This window comes from Ischnura elegans, chromosome 3 (genome assembly GCF_921293095.1).
Source record: "Ischnura elegans chromosome 3, ioIscEleg1.1, whole genome shotgun sequence".
NCBI lineage: Eukaryota > Metazoa > Arthropoda > Insecta > Odonata > Coenagrionidae > Ischnura > Ischnura elegans.
The window spans coordinates 84831081-84858363 of record NC_060248.1 but is presented as its reverse complement, the minus strand read 5'-3'; the positions used below and the strand labels follow the sequence as shown (position 1 = coordinate 84858363).

General features: G+C 39.2%; 1 long non-coding RNA gene across 1 annotated transcript in view; it reads right to left on the bottom strand.

Moving 5' to 3' along the window:
* Positions 1-27283, bottom strand: part of LOC124156107 — a 160708-nt gene that overhangs the window by 112532 nt on the left and 20893 nt on the right. The window lies entirely within an intron of this gene.

Below are 27283 nucleotides of genomic sequence, written 5' to 3'. Positions count from 1 at the left end.
TCTGATAACTGAAAGATTCGTCAACGATGAAAAGGATATTACGATATTCAATAGCAATTGATGGTAAGTTTCTCAACAGTACACGTTAGATAGATGGAAAAAATAGCTTTTTGACAGAAAAAAAACTTCCGTCAAAATTCAGTCATTGCATCAGCATAAAAAATAAAAATTTTACGATAGTTAACACCGAATAAGAATGGTCATATGTGATAATAGGTGATCCCATGGGGCCAGCATGTTCCCATGTCCTCTTCGAATCATTTGTCACCGATAACCTAGCAACTCATTAATTAAGCAATAGGTTGAAAAATAGCGGAAAATCTCTCGCGCTTATATTTTTCATACTCCATTAGAATCACCTCAAGTTCAATTAACGCATTAAATATATCAGAAATATCCATTAAGATATTTATGGAACATTTGCGTACGTGAGAGGAGGAATGTATTGGGAGAAAATCACAAACAAAGAGAGAGAAGCCAGACTTCAGCAACCTTGCCTTCTGTCGCGTCGAGGTTTGCCCCACCGTTATCATCCCAGCTCATCCTCGGCGGATTTACTTTTCCTATGGATCTTCTCCCTCCACGATTCTTCCAAGATCCGCTAATCCGCTTAGTTCGACTTCAAAGAAACGCGATACATGCCTTGGGTCGAGGAGCTGATTTAGAGAAAAACCCTATCCGTATGGCTTCTAACCTGACATTAACGGATTATGAATCATATGAAAACTTTTTTTAATTTTGGGAATTACGCAGTCAGTTATGCATTGAGTTCTTTTCAACTGCTTTTAGTAAATTCCACAAAAATATATCATGGTAGGAAAACCCCTTATGCAATATTAGAGAAAAGTCAGTTGAATGATATTAGAAAATAATGGTGAACGATTAAATTGCTCTGGACATAGGGAAATATAAATTCAAGGGATTTTGGCTTGAGGAATTCAAAACTTCTGCATAATTCTGAAACGTGAATGAGAAAAAAGCGTTTTCTATGAGAACTATCCTTCCACTCAATAGACAAAAACTGCCAAAATTCATCGAAGGGGAACTGGGTGTGATAACAAGGTGTAGGTTGGAATCGGCAGCAAAAGCCACTCGATGGGATCTCGGAGTGAAGGCACGCTACCTCGGAGTCGAAGGAGAGTTGCCTCTGCGGTTTCAGGAACAAGAGGGACCTAACTTGATCTCAGTTCATCCGACGTAAATGTCGAATCCGCACGGTTAAGGATCATTCTGTGGAATCATCCTGTGTGTGTCTCCGAACTCCCTACAATATGAATAGGGGATTCCCAGACAGACTGTGTCATTAATTGCGAAAGTATTCCGATTCCAAGAGGGATTAAGTTTTAATTGAATGTCCCAATAGATACCAATGGGAATAAGCGCCGATTTAATGGCAAGAATCAATGCTTTCAAGGCAAAGCGCCGCCAACATCTCGTAAGATTTTCTACAATCACCACACTCAGGACATTCAAAAAGAAAAAGTAATCGGATTATAATATCGCTGACCACTTTTAAAAACTTATCAAATACTCTAAATTTCAGTTTGATGCTTACTTAAGCTAACTAAGGTGGATAGAATTAATTAAGAAAACAGACTTTCCAGCTTCATAATTTTCAACAGTCAAATGATTTGCAAAATTAGCATCACTTATAAGAAAATGTAACCAAATTCCGAAAGTTAGGCATTTATTTATTAAAATTTAGACTTAGAAAAAGTAACTCCCAACAGGGAACTCGCCTCAGCCCTCCGGAAGAGATAGATAAAGCGTTAAATCCAATTCTGGGGAGACCCACGAGTTATGTAGCATGTCAATTTTTTTAAATTCCCTCACGGCGACGGATTCCCTCCCGTCACCAGCAGAAAGCAATCAATTGATTGACGAGGGAACGTGAAGGATGAGAGGATTGGAGGGAAAATGATTATTTGATTAGAGAGCGCTCCCTAGGGCTGAGTCAATGCAGACGAGGGGTGCGGCGGCGAGGGAGTGGATGCGGGGGGCGGCAAACGTGAGGCCGCTGCAAGGCTGGGCGCCGCCGCCGAGTGGGGAACGGAGTCGAGCAACATCGCCAGTGGGGGTGCGGGCGGGTGTGGTAGACTCTGGCTGGGTGTGGCTCCTCCCGCTGGATCGATGTTTTGGGAGTGATGCATGGCCGTGCCGCAGAAAGGGGCGGAGGAAGTCGAGGAGCGGTGGTGCGGAGTAGGGCATCAGATATTGCAGGTGGGTGGGTCGGGGGGACCGCCGATGGCCGCCTAATGGCAAGTGAACCTGCGACGGTCTGCAGGATAAGACGAGAGAGAGAGAGAGGCGGGGGAGTCGGTGAGGATTGGCGGGGTGGAAGGAAGGAGGCACCGGTCGTGAACGCATCGTGCCGATCGGATATCCTCCCAAGCGTCACGAATTTCGAGGACTGCGCGCACAGGAGATGAATGAAGCAAAGCGTCACTACGACCTTTTTGGCTGATGAGGGACTTTCCTTTTTTATTCGCGACCCTCTAATGAGGAAGGCTGGAAAATCAAACCATATACACATCGCAAGGATATACTGAAAACGTTGACAAATATTATACAGCGACAATGGTAGGGATACATTCCTCAGAAAAAAATTCAATTTGCATTAAAATAAAATAAATTATTATTCGCGACGCTCTAATGGGAAAGGATGGAAAATCAAGCACTTGCTACTATATACATACCGCCAGGATATGCTCAAAACGTTGAAAAATATTATACAGCGACAATGGTAGGGATAAATTTCTCTGAAAAGATTATTTCAATTCGCCTTAAATTGGAATCGATTTTTATTCCCGATTCTCTAATGAGGAAGGCTGGGGAATTACACCCTTGAGAGTGATAAAAAAAAGAATGACTCAAAACTTTGAAAAATATTATACAACGACAGTGGTGGGGATAACCTCCACTGAAAAAATGCTCACGATAGTAAAAAAAATGCCAACGTTCCGAATAGGGGGTTTCTTACCAAGATGAAAGTAATTAACAAAAAAAGCTTTCTTTACTCAAGCTGCAGCGGCGGAAAGGGATGTAGAGCCAAAGAATGGGCTGGCGCATATTCTCTCTTGAGATTTCTGTTGCATAAAGTAATTACGGAGAAATGCGTGGGTCGCAGGGATCGGAGGCACAGCTTCAAGAGAGTAATTAAAATGCTATAGCCTACTACCTACAGTGAATGAAATAATTTCTCGAGTACTTACTTCTTTCTCACATACATTAAATAAATAAGCAATAAGGATATCATTAAACACCTTAAGTTGGCCAAATATCAATTTTAGTTCCAAGCGAAAAAAAATCCTTTTATCATCGAAGACAGTAAAAAAATCATTATCGTTATGTAGTACCCACTAAAATACCATCAATTTATTTGATCGCATGTGATAAAATATAAAATTGAGTTCTTATAGGAATAGCAGTGAATTTGTACCCGATAAAAAATTACTGCTATTCCAAATTATTATTTGGACTGAATTCTAGAAATGATATCATCCCTAGAACTCAGTCCAATCATCACATTTATAATTTGTATGGAAAACTTTGGTACAGAGTACTATTTCTTTCTCGGTTTTTAAACGCACAAAGCGCACTTTAGAAAAAATAAAGCTTTTATAAATTAATCACATATCATATTTTTGAAATATTTCCACTTATGAGACTTTAAAAAAAGTACATCTTGCCAGACTGCCAGGATGAGCAGTGAAAGTTTCTTAACATAAAGGACGCAAAAACAAAAGAAAACGACAACCCTCTTTTTCCTTTCTTATGACTCTTCTTAAATGTATTACGCTCTTCTGCTGTATAGTATATTTATTTCTATTTCATGGCCATTTATTGGGTTTTGCTCAGACCTCTGAAGCATTTTCCTCTCACCACGGCTAGCGTAAAATCAATATACCTTTCAATATTAGTATCCCACCATTCAAGAACGATACGAGGCAGACTTAAAAATGAACCATTTCAAGGAAAGGAGTGTGTAATTATTTAAAAAGTACACTATATTAATATATTGCACTAAGTTTTCTATTTCTTACTAAATAAATATATACCCCTTATAAGAGAAGTTCTTTGAAGCATTACGCAGCAAATATTTTCGGTTCATGGCATTGCAGACCCATAAGGAGTAAAGGATATTCGTCCGCCCATAATTTGATAGCGAGGCACGCCCTAAAAGGCTCCGCATACACCCTCCATTTTCACTCCAATTTCTGCGCGGCCTTAATTACGAACCCATAAAGGCGAGAATGACAAAACTAGCGCTGCGCCCAACACATTAGCCACGAACGCCAAAGAAAAAAATTGCCGCTTTTTAGGCACAAGCTTAAGTGGTTTTGCACGTTCGCGTCCTTTTCAGAAGAAACTTTAACCAACAAAAAACCAATCTATAACAAAACGTCATCAATAAATTTAATACGTTCTGACGAATAAAAGTGCAACGAATTTTCCGTCAAATTTTCAGGTGGTAAAAATATGTGCAGCAAGAAATTAATCTTACACTCTCACGATCCCTTTGAAGATCACAACTTTGGCAATAAACTCAGGGAGGAGTTCCGCTAACGCATACAGAACACGAATCAGCGGAAAAATGAGTGTTGAAAGCTCGCCTCGCTGGCACAACGAACAAGTAGACTTGGCACAACACGCTTTAAATAGCATTATTTTCCAGATGAGGGCGCCTGACACATTTAATCGTAATCGGCGGGAATGATTTTGAGATCGGAGAGAAAGGAGGGGATATAGAATGAGAGGAGGATGGCGAGTTGTAAGGAGGCATGGCAAGATAAGAAAACCCCTTCTATCAGACAAGAGGCCTCATTTTAAGCACGAACGCTTTAGCGCTCCCACGAAAACAGCTCTCTCACACTCATGAACAACTCATGCAGAAGGAGCAACTCCCCTTCCTCGGCGTTTTGTTCAACTCCACCCGGGAGGCTCTCACTGGCCACTATTTTTCACTCGCATTCCCCTGTTTTTGCCCATGCATCCGAGACTCGCCCGCTGCGGAGTTGGCTTTCTCTCTCCAACATGCAGCTTACAAGGGATAGGTAAATGAGTAGTGTAGTGGGATAGAGGGGTACACGCACTTGCTACCATCATGAATATGAGCCAGGAATGGGATGGCGTGAGCTTGAAAATGTCACGAGGAAGCTCTCCGCCGGATATTAAGAGCTCTCCTGCCGTCGGAGAAGTTCACCGCGTGGATAATCACGTGCTCTCCCGACGTTTTTAAGGCTATCCGACTCCCAAACGGGAAAAACGAGGGATGTCATTAAAGGAAGAGGGGACAGCAGCACTGCAGGCTTTTTCACAGCCGAGAGACGGCGACGCGGCGAGACTTCCTCTGTTATTTATATACCGGTGGGCATGGAAGGAGTGGGATATTTCTTTTTTTTTTTACCCCCTCAACCACGACGGCTCGGTCGCTGGAGAGCGGTACTCGTTGGTACACCCCGAGCAGAACAGCGCCGGAGTGAAGAGACAAGTGCTTGCCTCGCAGCTACCAGACGAACTGAAGTGCATTCAGGTCGCCACAGTCGAATACACGATGTTAATCCACCATTATGTGAGGACCAGCTTGAGATTCCAACGATGCAGAAAGATAATCGAATGGAAATGCTTTTATATGATGATAATTAACAATCGAGATATTTTCATTCAGAGTACACATTCAGAAGAGGCGCCCGACAGCAATGATAATTTACGCCATAAGGGAGGGCAGGGGAGCAAGTGTGGAGAGAAACCCGGCTTGATCTTAACGAAAGGTGACCACGGCTATACGTTCCATTTGATGGACGGAAGAGTTGTACATGATGTGATAGTCTGTGCCACCGCTAGGAGATGAACCCGGGCCAAAAGGGTGGTAGGCTAGCAATCTAGTCACCACGCTAACATATAGATCGAAGTTAACTTACTTTGGAAATTCAAAGAAATTTTCTCATACGACGTGAATCATATCCTTCGTTTACCATCGTACTATGGTAGACGTGATCATGAGAAGAAAATAAAAGAAATAGACTGCAAAACAGAGAGATTTAATTTCCGTCATCCTTCCCTCGTTCTATTAAGGATAGCAATGTTGTCTCAATTGATAGGATTAATGGCGTCACTCCCTAAGATGACTCATTGCATGTTTTTTCCATAGTTCTAACCTTGCATGTATTTACTCTAGAAATTACTAACCATAGGCAAGTTTTTTTATGAATATGCATGTATATTTTGCTAGTATACGTAATATTTCTATGACGGTGCGGTGTGCATGTGGCGGTCCTCTTGAATGCTGCATGTTGGTGATTGGTCATCCCCTGCCAAACACCCTAGAGGTGGCTCGCAGGGTATTATGTAGATGTAGATTCCCATCTAGTATATTACGATACCTAAGCTATCGCCCGATAACATTCACATGTAACGGTTAAGGTAAGCTAACATTGAGTATTTTACTATTCACACCAATCTGTCCCCTCCTCACGATGAATTTATATATATTTATTAGACATTACGCTTGCACCCTTAATTCTACCCATGAGCGATTTTGATTCCCATTCACTGATTGCTGGGCACCCTTCAACCCACGGCATTCAGCGCTCACTTCCATCTTAGCACTACCGCTATGCATACACTATACAGTCTCTGCCTCCTCAATCTTCTCTAGCAGTTCTTCTCTTCATTAGCCATGCCTAGCGTTTCCACGTTCTTTTTCTCTCCATTCTTCACCTCTCATTCTTCTTCATTCCAGTCAAATGAATAAAGAATTTTTCAATCACACAAATAACTCAACATACATAATAAATTGAAATTTAAATATTTACCCAAATTTAACACATAAACGTTCATAAATAATTGAGCACATAAGAGCAGATGAAAATTCATGCAGATGAAAAGCTAAATTCACGCTTATAGTGAAAAAAACTTCGGTTTAAAAGGCTTTTTTTCGGTTTGCTAGGAATTCATCAAAATAATGGACTACATACATATTTTTTTATTTATTCATCCCCCGCCAAACTCTCTAGAGGTGGCTCTCAGGCTTTTTTTTATTCATATATTTCTTTAAACGGTTCACAATCGTACATCACTGCATATACTAATTTATAATTTACATTCAGTGATTAAAATCTAAATGACATTACTTGCATGAATCTGGAATGAAATTCACTGTACCTTTCACCAAAATCAAATATAGCAGGAAAAGCTCTACCTATCGAACATACTTTCATGTCATTCACAGGATTCATGCATGCGCATGTCACAAATAAATAACCAGATGTTGCACAATCAGGATAGGACGGCGTTTAGAATGTAATTTATAATGAAAGAAAGAAAAGAAGGGATGATGTACCCTTCTACATTTTTCCTGCGTGATGAAAAAATATAATCGCAGTACTTTCCTTCCAATGTAAGGAGCGCTCACAACTATATGTGGCCCTGAATACTCAATGGATTCAGAGGGCACGGTGTATGTGTGACTCGAGTTAGTCAAGGCAACATGGGAGAGTGGAGTACACCCAAGTAACCATGGCAACGGATGAAAACAAACGCCATTACTCACTCGGAATGTCTCCATGAATGGAGAAGTGTGTGGGTTTATCAAACACAACCCGGCGCGTAGTCAAACTGACAGCGTTTGAAAGTTCCGCTCAAGGGGGATAAGAAACAATCAGAAAAATTAAAGCCGTGAATTATCGATTGCCAATGTTATGGCAACCCGTTTCCAAACGAGTTCCGCAATCTGTCGTGGGGAAACGAACTTAAAAAAACACGGAGAAAAACCAATAGAGAGCTCCTCCCGGTATATACGAATCGTTTCCCCTTTCTGTTTGAGCATTCACCACCTCCTTCAGCTCCTCTTAGCATTGTCCCTTTAACGAGAGAGTCGATATGCGCGTGCTTGTGTATTGCCACGCAAGCAGTTTAGCATACCTATATGTTTTAGACTAATTCTATCATTAACTTTTAGGATATTTGAAAAATGAAATTATAATCACACAGCATCATCTATTCCACGAAATCAGCGGACTAGTTTGACGTAACTCTCCCCTCAATTCTTTAATAGGTTAGTTTTTTAACACTAGCGTATTTTTTGTTCTACATTCTTCATCACACGTTCCATAAATCTCGTTTTGAAGGATATAATTGATGGCATGGTGGTTTAACTGATGGCATACCTGACCTGCAATAGGGAGATTAAGGTTCGGATCCCGGCTATGTCAAATAATTTGTTCCCGGCGAATTTCATCCTTGGTTTTAATTTAATTTATGCGTGTGACTGCGAAAAATTCACTTGTTGCATGGAATGCTAAAATTTAATGTATAAACTCCACAGAATTTCTGTGCGAGAAGTAGATTTTTGTTTTAAAGACGTGTATTCTACAGCAATCCTTAAAATACTCTGCATCCTTTTCACACTGTATTCACTTCATCCTACAGAAAGTACGATTCCATTCTCTCTTTCTCTTTGCGTAGCCCCGACTACCCCTCGCCCCCGCCACCCCCAAAATCCCCCTCGTCCCCGCATTGTCATTTTAATACGAGAGGCGGTGTTCGCAAAGCGTGCGGTGTCCCCATGCCACACAACACCCCCACCATCACCTCCCACTGCCCCACACCCCCAACAGTCCAACCCACCACCCCCACCTGACGACTTCCGCCCCCTCCCTCCCGTGAATAGCAGGCGACGACCGCTCCCCACCCCCTAGGCCATGGCCCCCGCTCTACCACGGAACCCGGCCCCCCGGATCAATAGATGCGTCTGGAAGGGCAAGGAGACGGGGTGAGGCGGTGGGGAAAGCCTTGGGTAGGCGGGGGAGGGAGGGCGGGGCCGGGAGCCGCTCTGGCGCCCCCCGCGACACCCCCGCCACGCCCCCCTGTTCGCTGCGGATGTCCTGGCCTTCTCCACTCTGGATCTAACATCGAAGTCGATGCACCAAATAGCTCGGTATTCTTTTCTCATATATTCTACCAATCCAAATATTTGGATAAATGGGCCATCGAAAAGATAACTGATCGGTTTTTGATAATGAATGGTGGGATGACTCTTTGGTAAAATGATAATTAGATGAATTCAATATTGCTGATGCTTCTGGAAAATATTGATCAAAAAGGTACTTGTTGCGCCTAATAGCCATTATTTTAAAGCGTGGTTGAAAAAACAAACAGGAGCCTTAGTCCTTGAGGGCAATTCTCTAGCCAAATAGCCATTATTTTAAAACGCGTTGAAAAAACAAACAGGACCCTTAGTCCATGAGGGTAATTCTCAAGTGGAGAGTACTTAAGGAATTACTCATTATTGCAAATATTCGTAGAAAATTCATTGCAAAAGTCACCCCTGAGATACCGCTACTTACACAGATACACAAAATATTTTCACAATTTCAAGGCTAAACACAGTCCTTAGGTGTTCGGCATTAATAAATTGATTTCATTTTGAAAAAATTAACTTTTTCGGATCTTGCCGCGTAGTACAGGTTATCTCCCGACGTTCCGCGACCCCTGAAGTCGCTTCTTCACATTCCATTTTAAAAATCGTTCCTGAAGCAAAAGAAACTGGCATAAACTAACGCTATAAGGACTCATTTAAGTCATAAAAATGAATACGGAAAATGTACACTCCTACTTCAAGGGATAAATCACCAACAGAGTTCAACGAGGCATTCAAAATTTATTCCTTTAAATATATGAGAGAGACAGATACGAATAAATATTGAAATAAAATGTAGCTACACTTTTCCTCAATTCTTTTAACGCGTACGACGCGTTAACTGAATATCAAGCCTGAACCAGTTGACTTTACGAAGAAATACTACATTTTTTTCTGCCGACTCATACATCTTCATTATTTTCTTTCTGGTACCAACATCAATTAACGAATTGAGCTCGGGATAATCGCTCTGTGTATCGACAGGTCGATGTATATAACGATTCCCTTAACTTTCTCTTATATCCCAAACCCCATTAACACTTCCCCTGTGTTCACGACCGGATGGAGCAAGAGGGGTGTAATGGTAAAGGCGGTGGCGGGGTCATCCCTTTAATGCTCTCGCTACATCCCAATAATGACGACTCCCCCGGTGGCGTCACATGACCGTCCGCCGAAAACCTTGCCACCCCCACCTTTTGGTGAGTCACCCGAGCGACATGGGCAACGGTGGTGGTGAAAGTGAGGATTTTGGAGGGGCAGGTGCGAAGCGGATAAAGGGAAAGAAAGGGAGGGAAATGGCCACGGGGATGATCTTCAAGGGAGACGAGACTTTTCGCCTTCTCCTCGGGCTTACACCTCTCGTAAAAAAAAATTTTTAGCATCATTTCATGATTTCTTTCGCATCGCAATACAGTAACCGGCAATCGCGTCATTATACGTATTAAAATTGATTTTATTTAACGAGACAATCATCCGTTTTAATATTAATAAATAGCCAAAATTTAAATTATTCGATTAAAAAATTTATAGTTCTATCATAGCTCTTCATGTGGCACTGGTTATTTTAATATATGGTTTATCGTTTCAATGATATATCCACATTCCAAGTTAGCTACTTTATAGAAAACAACATACAAACATGTTAATATGAATAAGAAAATGAGGTCACAAGTTTTATTTAGTCTTTTAGTAATTATTATTTCAGTATCAATTTACGTTTTAGGGAACAAAAATGTGTGTCGAAAATGTCTATTTCAGATTAAACTTATTAAGTCTCCAACTATCCTGTTTATGGGTGAGGAATATGCATAGTTCTGAGAGAGGTGCGGTAGGTAAAAGCATTGATTTTATCTGGTCATATCGGTCAATATTTATTGCCTGGAACCCTCGCTGTGAAGCCCTATGGAAATATTGAAAGTTACAATCTCATCCGATATTCGGCATACAGAATATGCACAGGCACTCATTGGTGTAATTATGGAAGGCGGTGAAAATCAAAGGGCTTGAGAAAGTTTACGGGAGGCCAGAGTGCCCCTCCTCGCCTGAAATCCATAAAATAATTTCTTCACACCCGATTTTCGAGGTGAAAAATATGATAAACAAATTTCGGAGAGAGAAACTGGTCCATTTAACCACGATACAAATGTACCTATCCTCCCTTGCAATTGTAGAAAAAATTCTGAGAGTTTCTTGAAACGCATTGTAGAAATTATCCGTGCTTTGGAATCAAGGCAGAACATGGGCCTGGGCCTTTTTGTATGGTCAAAGGACTTCGGGTCAACGAAAGATAAAATTAATCAGATAATGATTACTTAACATTAACAGATTCTTAGTAAAGATTGTCACGCCTCATTCATTCGCGTAAAAATACGAGATTGATAAAAAATAAAAATCAACTTTTAACAATCTTAAAAATATTAATATTTACTTGCTCATAAATAATTTACGAGCAAAATATTTTCTTTAATAATGCCTTCTTTTACGGAATTTTTATCATAAGTATCAGTGGTACAACTATGGAGTGATAGATCCCCCCCCCAAAGCCTCAAGAGAAATACAAAAAATATTCAAAACCATTGTCTATTTTGACATATAATAACTCCATCTGCTAAAAGTTAAATTTTAGTGCCAAAATAATGTAAAATGTATTTCCAGGAATGTTAATCTTCAAAAAATATCCCGGACCCCCGTTGCCATTCCAGGCCATCCCACCCCCCCCCCCACCCCCCCTCCACCCCCCACAAAGCATATTCCTAGTTACGGCAATGATAAGTGTCACAGTAAAGCAAGAATCCTTCGCTAGTCGGTGTCAATTCAGCCAGAAAATATCGGTAAGAATTTATCCCAGCGCAAAATTTGAATGGAAATCCGAATAAGATGTATAAATTAAATTTTTTGAGGATTTTTCTTTAAGCATCAAAAAGTCTCCCAAAAATACAATTATGCTAAGCAAACTTATGTCATTAAGAGATAATTTTAGAAAAGAAAAAATACCTGCTGCATTTTGCATATGCAAAATGTCAATCAGATTACATCCCTTGAAAAGTGCTATTATCTCTTTCTACTCAATAAATTTCAGAGATAAGGCATAGAAAAAGCTTTTATGGAATTTTATTGTGAGCAATTTAGGTGCTCATTCTCTCATCAACTCAGAGATAATTTTTAGTTTTTAATTTCGAAAAATAGTAGCCAAACAGTAAAACAATGTCAAAGTTCTTAGGTATTCTATTAATGAAGGTGTCAATTTCCCTTACCATACGAATAAAAAGATCTCCCGAACGTACGCAGTTGTTATTCACCATAAGAGTTTCTGAGTCATACCCCGAAACCGAAGGCACTATCATCGCTACCCCTGCCTGGTAAGTCTGACTCACTCGCCGCTCGCCAATAAAATCCAGGGGAGGCTCATGGCGCAGTGGATTTTGCACGAATCGATACCGCAACTGCTGAGGTCACAGAAGTCTGGAATTTGCAAATTGAAAAAAAATTAATATACATTATGAATAAGTTTGGCAGCCCTTGGTGCAAACTCTACTTCCCAATAGATATAAGCTTGGCATAAGCCTTCAATATTACTTAAGAGGACACTGAAATTTTCTTCAGATTTCAATATCAAATTGAGATCCTTAGAAACGGTATCACAAGAGTTATTAATTATAAAATGTCCACCATTTAAAACGAGATCCTAGAGTATAAGATTTAGCTGTAATGATTCTCACCATGCGAGATACGTTACTTTTTTATTATTCCCACGCGCTGGACAGATGTTCATCCAAAAAGGAATAAACTCCAACCGGCAGAGTTCTAGGAAAAAAACGTTTTCATCAAGATAACCACTTTTCATACTACATATTTCACCTGATTTATTTCCCAGAAAAATAAGGTCCAAGGTGATGTCAACATCATAAAAACTGGAAATTAAAAATGGCGTGAAGACAACAAGTGTTGTGGTAATGGAGAACAAGGATTACAAGTACCAGTGACACTAAAAAAGAGTAAGGAATGGGATCATGCCGTAAATGCTTAAAAGATGGCCTACTCGACCGCATACCATCTGACTTCCGACAGATTGTAAAATTGGGTATTCGCCTAGTGTATTTGTGAAGCATGAACTAATATTCTTTAAAGTGACGCTCCCACCGAGGTTCGTGGGTTATAATTCAGAGTAGATAAATTTTCAGTATTCCAAGAAGTAGCGTCAATTCTCACTTCAAATTTTAAAATTTTATGGCATTTTAATCAATCGAAATTTTTTAATGGTGATCAAAACTAGTCTTGAATAGTTACATGTATTTTGACTCATAAATACAAAACATTTTGAAAATGTTCGATATTAACAGTCAAGCAAGTAATTCTTTGTATCAATCATAAAGAAGTTAAAAAATAATATGACAGCGTGGAACTTAAATTTTCTAATAAATTATAACCACCTGAGCTTTATTTTTTCCAAAGCTTGGAGTCTATCTTTGAATCTTTGAACTGCATTTCCCTGGAGACTTATGATAAAGAAAGGAGATCGCTCTCCTGTCACGCAGTTGAGGTATTTGTTTGCTGTTTCTTTTTCCAACTCCGAGAGGCCTTTCTCTCGGAGAATGGATGGGAATTCTGGAGGAGAAACTAGGGAAACTTTTCATGTTCAAGAGCAGACGGCTTGAGAAGGCCCTCATTCAACTCCGATTCGAGTCATTATACTGCGAGACCTTTACCGTCTGGCGTTTAACATATGGGAAAAAGGCAGCTTAAAATATTCGAGGAAATTATTTTTTACATAAAATGACTGGAAGTTTTCCCCAGAAAAATGCATTAGAATCTTGAATTTCCTCAATAAGTCCACTCGAAAAATCCCCTTCACATCGTGCCTGAAATCGTAATAATTGCATATTTAAGAAAGCTTATTATTCACAAATGCGAGGTTCGTTGTAAATTATTTTGAAGATTATTGACGTTCTGATTTTTTTTGTTTTTGATCTACAGCAGATATTCCACGTCCAAAGAAGTTTGTGTGTTTGTTTGTTGTGAGTTTTTAGAAAAGTTGATGAAATATCGCTGGTTTTATCTTTCCCGAAACGACCTTGAAAAAACCTTATCCCTATAGACGAACAGATGGTGATTTACAATTCCAACAATTCGGTTAGTCGCCTCATCATGATTATTTCGCGTAGTCTTAGTTAGTCTTAGTTAGTCTTAGTCAGTTAGTCGCGCAGTTCGGCATATCAAACGTAGGGAACGAGGCTGTAGAAAAAAATACCTTCATGAGAATTGAATGCTATCCCTAATTGCTACCTCCTATTGTGAATTTCCAGTAGGATATGGAAGTAATGTACATATTTAATATAGTATTATTGGTTAATACGATTCTCATTCATTCTCTCGATAGTAGGATACCTGCTCTAAAATCAATTAACAAACTCCAACAACAAGGCTGTTCGGTCACCAAAATCATGGGAAAATCCAGTATTTTGCCACCAAGTATCACTCCACGGTAAAAATATTTCCTCGTTAATAAAGATAAACCTATATTAAACGGAGTTACCAAGATGTCACAAGAAAACTTTGATGGGCTAAATGAGGGTTGAGGGTTGCTGGAATGAAAGAAGAGACTCCAGGTCGCGATTGGTACAGAATAAGGCAATATGTCACGCAATTGACAAACAAAATACGACCACGATGATGCCAATATGAAGGAGATGAGAAGAAGAATGTTAAAATATGGCATCCGAGAAACTCGCAAAGATGAGAGCAGGTGCGAAAAAACTGGTTCCACTACTGGTACAAAGTAGAACGTACGTATATTAAATAAAACTTGTTTTTAAACATGACGAATTGTAATAAATTTATAAACTATTGGAAGAATTTTAACTTTCCAGGAATGATAGGATAATGTCTAAAAGGAAGCCAAATAATGGCAAAGTATTTTTTAAATCCAGCATCACAATTTCCCCTGAAGTTAAAACAATGCAGCCTTTCACACAAGTTAATCAGATTCATACGTCTGAAGCCATTAACGAAGCATGACAACTATATTACTCTATTTTGTCAAGCACTTAAAACACTTATCGACGAATCGGCCTCAAAATAAGGCGATGTAAAAATTTGTAATACTTCAAATGAATGCGTGCAAAACTGTTAGAAAAGAGTACATTTATCGGCACATCAAAAGACGCTATGGCACGGCGGGTGTAGTCCACTGTAGCCAGCCAACGAAACTGAAAAAAATCACTATTAAGTAGTCAACGGATTATTTTTCCAGACTCAAAGCTTTCACAGAAACTTTGGAAGAGTTAAGAGCTTTGACGCATGCAAAACGATCAATGATAGACGATGAGTTCCGTGTACGCGAAGAAATAGATGAATAATGTGCAGAAACACCAAAATAATGTGTAAAGCCTAAGAACCGAGGACCTCGGATGGATACTTGATTATTTAGCTGAATCCCAATGCGACTGCGAATTTCTTTAATGCTTCGACGCTTACAAACATTATTCGAACGAAAAAAACAGCCTTCGCAGGATGCACGACTACGTGGGCGAAAGTGCTTTGTTCGACAAGGATATTCGTCTTCCGTGCCTTTAAAAATTCATTCAACCGTTCTCTGGCCGGCGATGAGATCGCAAACAGCGACATGAAAATGACAGCACTGATCGATAATTCTAAAGAGAGTGGAACTCGCTCAGCAGCGAGCATACACGGTTGAAATAAATGTGAATCTGCGTACTGTTAGCTTTACGTCCGTTAGCTGAGAGGTACGCATACATAATCGATGAAAAATTGGCTTTTAAAATAATGAAAGCATTTGTCTGCTTCCACTATTCTTTATTTCTACCGACCCAGGTTTCGGCACATGACGCCTATTCATAAGAAACTAAAAAACCTTGAATTTGAAAAACCTTGAAAATTGAACCGTCGAATCATCAACTAAATTCGCAGTCCCATTTAGTCTCAGTGAAATAATCAAATGTCCATCAAAAATCCTTGTTTCGCATACTTTGCTCATCCTTTTTGTGTTTCTGCACGCTCTTGACTCTTCCAAAATTTCTGTGAAAGCGATGAGTCTTGAGAAACCTTCAAAAAGGCATAATGTGCCGAAACCGTGGTGGGTAGAAATAAAGAAGCGTGGAAATAAACATGTGCTTCATTATGTTAAATATAAAAGATTTCCATCTATTTACACCGGAATCTGTGCATTTTATGAGCATGGCTTTTTTTCTATTTACAACTGTGGCACGGTTTCCGCATGAAAAAATATACCAAGAGCGACTTGCCAAAAATCCAATCGCTGCCTTTAGCTACCATATTTATACCATGACGTTTATGCATTAATAAGTATTACATGCTTGTGCAATCATGATTACTTCCTGAATGAATTGGTCAGATCATAAAACTTTCATTGCCCTGAACAAACCCAAATTTGCATCAAAAGATTTATGAAAATCAAAATAGAAGTGTCTATGGGTCGGGATACGAATTCACTGTCTTCATTCATACTCCGTAAAAATATCACGGTAATTCCATTAAGTATTATCGACGTAGTATCGCGTACATTTCCCACTCCACGCTAGTATTAGCTTTGGAACTGGAATGGCATTCACAACTGTGAAGCCAGATATCTCCAAGGGCCTCCGAGTATATTAGCAGAGGACTGAGCGTAGGTGAGAGGCTTCCCGTCTCAAAGCAGCTTAACAGCTGATAGTAATATACGTTTTCTGTTGGCATTCCAAATGGAAAAACCTCCTCCCAATAGAATAGCCGAGGGTCGTTAGGGTCCGCGCCGGTAGCCGAGGGTCCCAAATCCTAAGACCGCTGGAGACTATTCAGAGCTGACACCACCAAAAATAAAAAAGGATAGGAAATCCTACCAACTCTGCAGCTAAAAAGTCAGTTCGTTCGACCTTCAAGGTCAAATTTAGTCGTTAACTAATACGTTCACTCCTCTGGCTTCCGCTCCCAGACCATTCAAAGATTCTTGTTCTCATCCTTATTCTCTTCAATGCCGAGTAATATTTGCAAAATTCTATTCCTATGCTAAATAATTAGTGATACATTCAACTCAATATCATGTCTGAAGACGCCAATGGTACCTATTATACGATTGCGGATCAGAATATGATCGAAAAAATTAGGGGAGAAGTCAACGGAGTAGACGTGTTGGAAATGGCACTCTCCCATGAATGATTAGACCCTAATAAAATTGATATTTAAGCATGAAAAATATTGACTTTTTTTTAAAGTATCGAAGCCGCTACCCATGGAATTTTCAACGCAAAATTTAGATCTTTACGCTATTATGTATTGAATAAACGTATTGTAGCATAGCGAAGAATCGGACAGATCCATCCACTAGATTGGACACCACCCCAAAACTATTTACAGTGTATTGAGTACTATTGCGATAAATAATTACGATAAACTTAAATAATACCCCATGATACAATCCTGGGATAGCAATAATGTCGAGAATATCCGACAAAATCATCCCGGCGAAAAATGCTGGCTTTCTGTCGACTCATGAAGTTCTATTTATCATAGTTGCTCAATAATATTTTCTCCGCAATTTTATACTTTGTAACCAAACCATTCTCGTGAAGAGGCCTTCAATGGTAAAATTAGGTTACACAACTACAACGGTTAAAATTCGACAAATCCTAATAGTAATAAGAAATAAGTAGATCTCACTGTCTCATCCGTGCTTTTCATGACTACTCCAATACACCTGCAGAATTGTATGACGAATACAAATTTTAGAATGACCCTCATGATTCTAGGAGATCGGGTTAGTATAAAGGCTGGAGTGTTGACTTCCCACCCAATTATTCGGGTTCAAATCCCGGCAGTGGCAGAGAAATTTCAGAGACTGCCCGATCCTTTGATGACCGTAGATTGAAAAATAGACTAAACCTTTTAGATAAATTCAAGAGCAGTGTCTTTTCTGACGAAGTTAACCATATCTTACGGACGCCAACGTACTACGGAAGATCAGATCATATAAATAAAATAAGAGAGATAGATTGTAGAACAGACAGATTCCGAATGTCATTTTTTCCACGATCAATAAGAGATTATAACGGCAGCAATAGAACTCGTAAATAGATTGCATGACTTGTAGTGTGGCCTACTAACCTATGTAAAACTTAATGCATTTTTCTGAATTTCTATTCTATATTCTATTTCTAACAGCATATAGTAGTATAGTTTGTTATTATACGGGACGTTTTTTGGACGGTGTGGTGTGCATGTGGGAGTCCAAATGCATGCTGCATGCTGGTGATTGATCACCCCCTGCCAAACACCCTAGAGGTGGCTCGCAGGGTATTATGTAGATGTAGATCCTTGATTGAGTGCTTTGCGGAGGGCACTTCAAGAACAACCTTCCGTCTGTCGGATAGGACGTTAGGCAGTGGTCCCCTTGGCGCCTATCGCTAAGAGCAGGCTAATGCCGACGCCGGGTTTCTTTACATCCTTCCTTCCGTACCCTTTCTCACGGCGCAAGTTCCTTCCGTTGTCGGCCACTTCCTTCGTATGCCATTCCAAACTCATGTTTCAAAGACGTATCCTCCCCAAGATTACGAGTTAGTTTCACATACTTTACAAAACATGACATTGTATTCTTCATCACGATCTGTCAAAAAAATAAATAAAGGGCCTGCAGCATTATTATCAGTTAGAGCGCACTTTCATTTTATCCAAAGATAATACTTTTGTATAGTTTCTGTCTATCGTAAGAACTAGCTGGAACTTCATAACACTGAATTAAAATCCTCCGGATGTGAAGAGTGTCCGTGAATAAAGTTTCGATGTAGTTTACTATGATTATTAATGCCATAAATAATTTTTTAAATACTTAAATTTGACATTTCACAGGTTTAGACATATTTAAGTATGAGGAAGACGATAAAACTAATTAGCCTGAAGTGCATAATGCATATAATCTGATCCTACTAGTAGTCAATTTGTAATTAAGTCATTTCGTGGGCAACTATTAGCTGTATTTGGTATTGCTTTGAGGGACTGCAGAGAATATTTAGACATTTTTTTTATCTCACTAAGCTTAACTATCCCAGGTTCCAATAGGTAACCTAGTATATGATTATTTCATAGATTAGCTACATCAACACATTTCTCAGCTAATATATCACCTTTGGCGGGGCCATATTTAGGACGTGGGTGGCCCGGCCCATTTTGGTAGGAGGCCGGGAGGTGCCGCTGCTGGTTGCGTTCAGTGGTATATTAACAACGCCTACGGATAAACTTTTTTTATCAGCAGCGTAAACCAATTATTAAAGTCAATGTTGACGATTTAATTTTTACCAAAAAACAACCCAGCTTCTCTTCGAATCCCCTCATACATAATTTTTTTCTGTATTTTCCGAATTTTATGAGATTCACCTCTATATAGACGGAAGGCCCATACTTGGTGGGTGGCCCTTGGGCCCCTTTGATTCGGCCCTGAATTTAGGACTTTTATGATGTAGTTCATGATTTACATGCTATGCCGATACCCTGTCACAAACCTTTGGGTTGTTTTGATACGTAGACACTTTCATCTCGCCTGGAATGATTTCTTTTTCTGGCAGAACCCCATCGCACCATTTCATATTTGAATATAAGCTACCTTATCGACTTAAAATGACAAGGTTGGCGAAAGATAGAAGGCGGTAAATGCAGTATGGAAAAAAATATAATCCTAGCAAAAACTAAGTCCTAGCAAGAGTCCAACGCCACAGTCTAAACGATAAAATTACAAAAAATAGAAAAATTAAACAAGAAATTGTATATTTTTTCAAGGAAATTTTCCTGTGATCATAGTCACGGAAAGGAGGAGGAGGAGAGGGCCGCCGAAAACTCCTCCTCCGCAATAAGTAGCGGAGCTCGACGGATCGAAGAGCCGAAAATGATATCATCGCCGAAGGCTCCGCGAATGAGGAAGGAAGAACGGCGAGGGACCCTGAAAGGGGGACGGAACGATGTCGGGGAAGGAAGGGCGAGGGGCCGAGGCCAGCGCCCCCGGTTCCGCCGCGCCGCCAGCCGCCGACTCCCAGGCCAACACGATAGGGGTTTAGGCGCACGAGAGATCCCGGGGGATGATAACACGTACACAAGTGGACGTCGGTGCACCACTCCCACTCTCGCCACTCATCCTACGACGCAAGAAGCAAGGGTTTCCAGCTCCTATTCTGCTATTCCGCATAACCCTTCCCAAAATAGTTAGTGTGTATTTGCAGTAATATGTTGTATTTAATGTAAATAATATATGACTTTTTGTGTTTGCATTAAAATCCGGCTTGGTGTATGACTCCTTTTGCCGTTTCTGTTCGTAGGTTTCATGCATTTTTTATGCTATGAAGTGGGAAAACATTATACTAAGACATTTCAAAAAATGAAAATGTTATCTTTTTTTTAATTATCTATTTTGTATTTAATTTTCCTGCAAATTTTTCCATATTATTTTTGCTGTTATGTAGTTTTTATTGAACAGTATATATTTTTCAATCTTTCTATCTACCCATCAAAATAAACTCTCAATTTGATACCACCAGTGTAACGATAAAATAAATTGCGCTTTCCAAGCTATGTCATGCACATTATGGTAATTGCATTTGATTTCATTTTTAGAGAACATCACTATTTTTAAACATGTCGATAACTAATCGTAGAGAAGGTGAGATGGACGAAGCGGGAAAGGAACAAAGAAGTATCATATACGGGGATAATGAGAGGGAATTTTCGAGGAGAGGGGAGATAAGATTCGGATGTAGCGATTACTAAATGGGTAAAGGACGCTTAAAACTGTGTTAGAGTAAATAATGTTAAGAAACTGAGGAGGATGGAGGTAGAGAATGAGTTTTATGGATAGAATAATGGAAGAAACCTTATTTTAACTAAAAAGATGCAAGTTTAATGCGAGAGGGGAGACAGGCCAAGGTGATTCATATAATGCTTCATGTAAACCTAAATAATTCGACAGAATACCTCAATAATATTAATAATGATAATAAATGTAGCTACGATAAAATCTAATGCGAATACTGCCCTAACATATAAAATATTACAAAAACAACACACACATTACTTGCCTACTTTTTGAGTTAAAGCGAATGAATTTTACTACTGAAGTAAAATCAGATAAGTTAAATTAAAATGACGCTGAACGGAGCTCATGCATCACCGAAAGGATTTCATTTAGAAATTAAGCGTTGAATTGTTCACATTCTATTCACCCTTATTTTGGTTTTTAGCACCAATGAAATTCATCTCTGAAACACATCATAGATGTATCTTATAGCATGAGAAAATGATATCTTTTGTATTGTTCAGTCGCAGTCATTTTTTGCCAAGCTTTGCCGCCGTGCAGGGGGCCATATCGATCTCCTAGCGGATGGGGGGAAGGACGGTATGATGGAGACGGCTGGGCGGGGACGAAAGGGATATTCAGGTCTTGGTGGTGGAATCGAACTCAAGTCTGCGCAATTTTAGGGGATCCTGGGGGGGGACGAATAAATCCCTGAGGGGCAGGGAGGAGAAGAAATGACTCAGCCCGAAGGCGTTATCCTTGAAGGCCCTGGCACGACAAGGAAAAGAAGCTAGGGAAGGGAATGGAAGAGAAAGGTGACGCCGTCAAAAACTATACCTGCAAGGGAAACCGAATTTCCCAGAAGAGACTGCCCTTCTGAAAAATGCCACGACTGAAAATAAAAAGAAGACCCAAAGAAGTACCGGTAAATCATGGAGATGATTAATATACGTCCCTATTTTCCTGAATTCCGCTATTTCCTCCAGATCTACATCAACGTAATACCCTGCAAACCACCTAAATGGTGTTTGGCAGGAGGTGAGTATACACCAACATGCAGCCTGCAACACGCTGTATATACATAGTCGTTGAAAAAAATGCCGCAACACATGCCAGCAGGCGGTGTGAGCTCTCGCCGATCATTCATTGTTCCATGCAATTTCATATAGCTATGCAAAAAATACAAATTATTTAGTGGATAAATATCAATGCAGTAGCATAAAAATAATTCAATGCCGAAAAGCCGAAAACCCAAACCCGAAAAGGGAAAAAAGTAATTTTAATCCATATAATTGCGATTTGAATAAATCTTTGTGAGAAATAAGAAAAAAGGGAAGTTGCCACACTTCTCTTCGGATATAGATGTGATTGTTTTTCTCCTATATATATGCCAACATACCACGAGCAAAAATCAGTTGATTCGGTTCATGGCAGATTTGGAATATATTTGTCACCTTTTCAAGGAAACGGCTGTAAGAAGACTAACTGAAAAAGGTACTAAGACCAGACAATACAAGACCTCTTGATTAGTTAAAAAGGAATAATTGAGCTTTACAATAAAAGAATGAATGTTATGATCATAGAATTCACTAAAGCTGATGATGATTTCAACCTTAACAGATAAGTACATACTCAAGCAGCATCCTACGAGAAACATTTGAATGGAAACTGTAACATCCAATGCAAAAATGACTGTCACCATCTAGATGACGGGCACTTTTCCTCTCGATTTGAGGGCCACTAGAAGCAAAAAAAATTAAATGGTTCATTCACTCATAACAGCTCTATTCTGGAAGTCTGAGGACCTGAAGAGCTCTCATTCTCTGTTTAAACATTCGCCTAGTTATCTTTCAGTAGCAACCTCGCTGTTTCCTCGCAGTAGTATTAGTACCTCTAGATAATGAGGGAGATATGAATATCTTTCAGGGCAATTCCGAACGCTATTGCAAGGGAAGTGTGAAGAAACGCCTCAAGGGACAACTACTAACGACGGATGATACCCTGATGGAATCTTTTCACGCAAATCCAATTATTTCAATGGTTGTTACTCGCTTTCGGTCAGATGAAATCAGCGCACGACTCGCGAGTACAGCACGTGCCCTTCGTTACGTAAACCTCACGCCTCATTATGACCCTAGTAACGGTCTCTTATAATCTGCTTATTGCCTTCTCGGGTATATGAAACCAAGAAACCCAATTCTGGAACCATTCAGGCCATAAGACTGAGCCAATTACCGTAGAGTTGACGCTGTGGTAGGTACTTATAATCGCGAAGCTCATTAGCTCGGAGCTCCTGAGATGCGATCTCAAGTTTACCGCTAATGCAAACGACAGGACAAATATATACTAAATGGCTTTGCCCATGGTGCTCACAGCGGCTAACGGGGTAAAGAAATCGTTAAGAATCTAAAAGGTCTTATTCATTCGCTATTTTGAGGGATGCGATTATTTAGATAAGTAATCAACCTAGCTAAAATGTGAAAAGAAATTTATTATTTTCATATATGATGCGACTTAAAATCGTGGTTGTTAATTCTATCGCAAATTTTTTAGTCAAACTATGTTAAAAGTCTAGAAACAGCTATTTTTAAATAACTAAACATTCCCTTAAATATATGGGTCTTCACCCAGAATTTGGTATGACTATCAACGAATCGCACACCTAAACATTGAAAATTCATTCTGCTGGAAAACTAAACATTTATATAATAGGGGTCAACCATTATCCAAAGGAATTATTGTCATCATTGCTCATCCTTTAATTTCGGACATCTGGTAACCACCTCCACCGGATTTTAAAGGAAATAACAGAGGAAAACTTCGAGAAAGTAGCATCCATCTTTACTTAATCTAACAAATAATTCTTATCAATCCCATTAAAATATAATGATTAGTAAAAATAAATAAGTTTACTCGATTTTCCGGTCATAAACGCCTATTGATAAAATACTCGTCACATAACGGCACTTAATTATTTATTTTCCTAATCCAGAATATTAGTAAAGGCAAGGAAGCAATTTCCACGTAGACCTCCAAAGTTGTGAGAGACAGTATATTCATCACCGTATAAATATGTATACCAATAATAAGATTCTCAAGGTTGCCGCGAGGTGAACCCTATGAGCAACTTAACCTTAAATTGATGGAGTTTGAAACGAGAATATCCGGGGAATGAAAAGCCTATAAGTCATCTATATTTATGACCGTGTAGTATCAAAGAAACGCAGCGTCGTTCGCCAAAACGATTACGGCGTTTCATCACGGAAGTTCTCAGGGAGCAGAAGACCGATAAAAGGTCACGGAAGGAGTTGAACGTGTATCCATAATTTAGAGTCATTTTTCCTCAAATAAAGCATCAAAACCCAAAAAAAATCAATATGGAAAACTTAAATTCGTTACCAATTCGGGAAATAATTTTACCAACTCTCCATTTCCGGATTCAGACAAAAGAGTGAGTGTGAGGATAGGTCAACCGATACGTCGAATTCCAATCCGTTGGCAGATATTCGGATAATAATCTAAAAAAACTGATTCACTATGTTACTTTTCGATTGTCTGTTATGGCTGGATCAATTTCATGTTCCTCTTTCCAAAACGAGGTTAAGGAATGTGGATGAGGAATTTTCACGTGCGCAAGAGAAGCCGACGAACTCGTCTACGCCTGTTTTAAATTGCAATCTACAACAGCATAATACCCAGCGAGCCACCTATGGATTGCTTGGACGGAGGTGATCAATTTCCAGCATGCAATATGTACTCCACGCATGTATACATGACATAAGCTAGAACATTCTACTTATGAAGGATATCAACCTACGAAGCTAGAAAATTTTAAACGTAGTGTTAGAAATACTAGGAAAATTCAGAACATGCATTAAGAAATGCATAAGGTAGAAAGCTGCACTACCTGTCAACAAACCTATTTCTGTGTCCTAACACTGCCGTTATAATCTTTTATCGATCGCGGAAAACACGACATTCTAAATTTAACTGTTCTGCAGTCTATCCCTCTTATTATATTTTTATGATCTGATATGCCGCAGTATGTAGGTGTTCGTAATATATGGTAATATTACGGTATACATGAAGGTGTTCGAGAAATAACCGGTCAAGCTAATCGTAAAATGGGTTTTGTTAAAAGAATATTAGGAAAGTGCGACGACAAAGTGAGAGAAATTAGCTACTTTTCCCTCGTTAGACCACATTTGGAATACGCTGCCAGTGTTTGGGACCCTCATGAAAAAGGCTTAATAACAGAGTTAGAAGTTCTAACTCTGTTATTAAGCCTTAGAACGCGTGCAAAGAAGAGCTGCCAGGTATGTGAAAGGTCGTTACGATAGTCTTGTTAGTGTAACTGACCTCTTAGATAAACTCGGATGGGAATCTCTGTCCGTAGATTGAAAAATAGACTAAACCTTTTAGATAAATTCAAGAGCAGTGTCTTTTCTGACGAAGTTAACCATATCTTAAGGACGCCAACGTACTACGGAAGATCAGATCATATAAATAAAATAAGAGAGATAGATTGCAGAACAGACAGATTCCGAATGTCATTTTTTCCACGATCAATAAGAGATTATAACGGCAGCAATAGAGCGCGTAAATAGATTGCATGACTTGTAGTGTAGCCTACTAACCTATGTAAAACTTACTGCATGTTTCTGAATTTCTATTCTATATTCTATTTCTAACAGCATATAGTAGTATAGTTTGTTATTATACGGGACGTTTCTTGGACGGTGTGGTGTGCATGTGGGAGTCCGAATGCATGCTGCATGCTGGTGATTGATCACCCCCTGCCAAACACCCTAGAGGTGGCTCGCAGGGTAATTTGTAGATGTAGATGCAGATGAAGGTGCATTTCATACACGGCCTTGAATTCGACAGCGTAGGTTTTTACATATTAGTTATTTAGTGTACCTACCGATGAATAAAATCTGCTAGTGTAGAATCTGTAGTGAGAATAAAATTAGTTAGTATCCCTCGGTGAGGCGAAAAGCTAAAAAAAAAAGCCTAGCCTATCATAGCAAAAGGGTGGAATAATTAGGGGTGAGTTGCATTAAGTTCGGTTTTCTAAATGTGGCATGGAGTAACAACCATCTGTCCACTAATCAAGGTTACAATGGTTTAACCTGCTTGCAAGTTTGAAATATTCAATAAATATCTGTAAGCTTTTTATTGCATAAATAGTCTATTTCCCACCACCAATAAAAAATAAATATCGAAAAAGGCAAAATGTTCACTGTGTTTTTTCTTTCCTCTGAAGGTAAAAATTTTATACCAACATACTTTCGGCCTGACAGAAAAAAAATCTTACTAATCACTTCTCGTTTGAAACTTTGCTCAGAGAATCAACCTAGATAGATGCGGAAAAATTACCTGAGCGCCACATAAATGAAATGAGTCTAGATGGAGACCATTGGCTATATTTTCTGATCCGATACTTGCGAGCGAGAGACAATGGAATTCAATAGTATGCGGACAGGTTCTGAGCCAGACATCGGAAAATCGTTGTGATCTGCCCTTAAACCACTGGAAAGGCTTCCCTCAGAAGATGAACGAGTGCGCCCCAGATTCTCAAGGACTATAGACGAATGCTTCTTTCGGCGCTCTAGCAACCCAAAGCGATGGAGATGAGTAGACTGAGGGATATTCACATATTTATAACAACGTTTTTCTAATTATCCCAAAGTGGGATGCAGTATCTTTTCTTACAACTAAACAATGATAAGACTGGATTTTTTGCAACTCAAAACTTGCTAAAATCCTTGACTTATTGAAAATATTGACCGAGAATAGGTGGAGCATTATGATGAATTTTTTTGCGTAATAAAAATTTTTATTCTTTATAAGAACATTAGAAATATTTTCCCATGTAACAATCTTCAAAGCGTTTCAGCAATATCCTAAGCTCGCATTATTCACCGTGACATAGTTTATACATTCTGCGCTACTATCGTATGCTCCTTAAGTTTCCGAATATTACATATTATTTCGAAGAGAAAAGTCATCCGAAAACGAAATAACCCTCTATTGCAACAGTTCATTTTGGGTAATTAGTTTACTAAAAATTAAAATTGAGATGAATTTGAATTAATTTTTAAACTATTTATAATATATATTTAGATTTTATACTCTGGGTTATGAATACTCTTTTCAGACGATTTCGCATCATTAAAATACCCATTGAAATAACCTACTTTCCCTTTTTAAATTTGACTCTCAGCAAGCGAGTGAACATTAAAACTGCGTGTTTAAGTCTATTCTTCCGTGTACAATTTCAAGTGTAGAACGAAGCAATTCCTCGTTTACATTTCCCTCAGAAAAATAATACGAAAGCTTTATACATGAGTGCATCTTTGGCTTGGTCTCCATCAAAATTAATCACTTTCAGATGAAGTAAGTTGAGCACTAATAAAGAAAATGTAAACAAATTAAAAATTGTCACTAATATCTAAAAGGCCTATGTGGGACGTAGCCGAAAAAAGTCTTCAAAATCCTTAGCAATATCCTTTTCAATAAAAATCTACTGAAAAAACATGTGCGACCGAGGTCATCTTATGTGAAAGCAGACG